Below are 499 nucleotides of genomic sequence, written 5' to 3' on the forward strand. Positions count from 1 at the left end.
ATTTATAGCTTTCCAGTTTATATTTATTCCGCACTTCTTATTTTTTTTTCCGCATCTTATCTCCTTAAATATATATATCTGTCACCCAGTAACTGGTATCCGAGCCTTTATTCGTGGTAATCAGATCGTATATTTTCAACACTTCTTCTTCTTCTTCTTCTTCTTCTTCTTCTTCTTCTTTTTCTTCTTCTTCTTCTTCTTCTTAATCTTCTTCTTCTTCTTCTTCTTCTTCTTCTTCTTCTTCTTCTTCTTCTTCTTCTTCTGCTTCTTCTGCTTCTTCTTCTTCTTCTTCTTCTTCTTCTTCTGCTTCTTCTTCTTCTTCTTCCTCTTCTTCTTCTCATTCTTCTCCTTCTTCTGCTTCTTCTGCTTCTTCTGCTTCTTCTGCTTCTTCTGCTTCTTCTTCTTCTTCATCTTCTCTTCTTCTTCATCATCATCATCATCATCATCTTCTTCTTCTTCTTCTTCTTCTTCTTCTTCTTCTTCTTCTTCTTCTTCTTCT

The sequence above is a fragment of the Lactuca virosa genome, chromosome 8 (assembly GCF_052849685.1).
Source record: "Lactuca virosa cultivar CGN04683 chromosome 8, Lactuca_virosa_CGN04683_v6, whole genome shotgun sequence".
Lineage (NCBI taxonomy): Eukaryota > Viridiplantae > Streptophyta > Magnoliopsida > Asterales > Asteraceae > Lactuca > Lactuca virosa.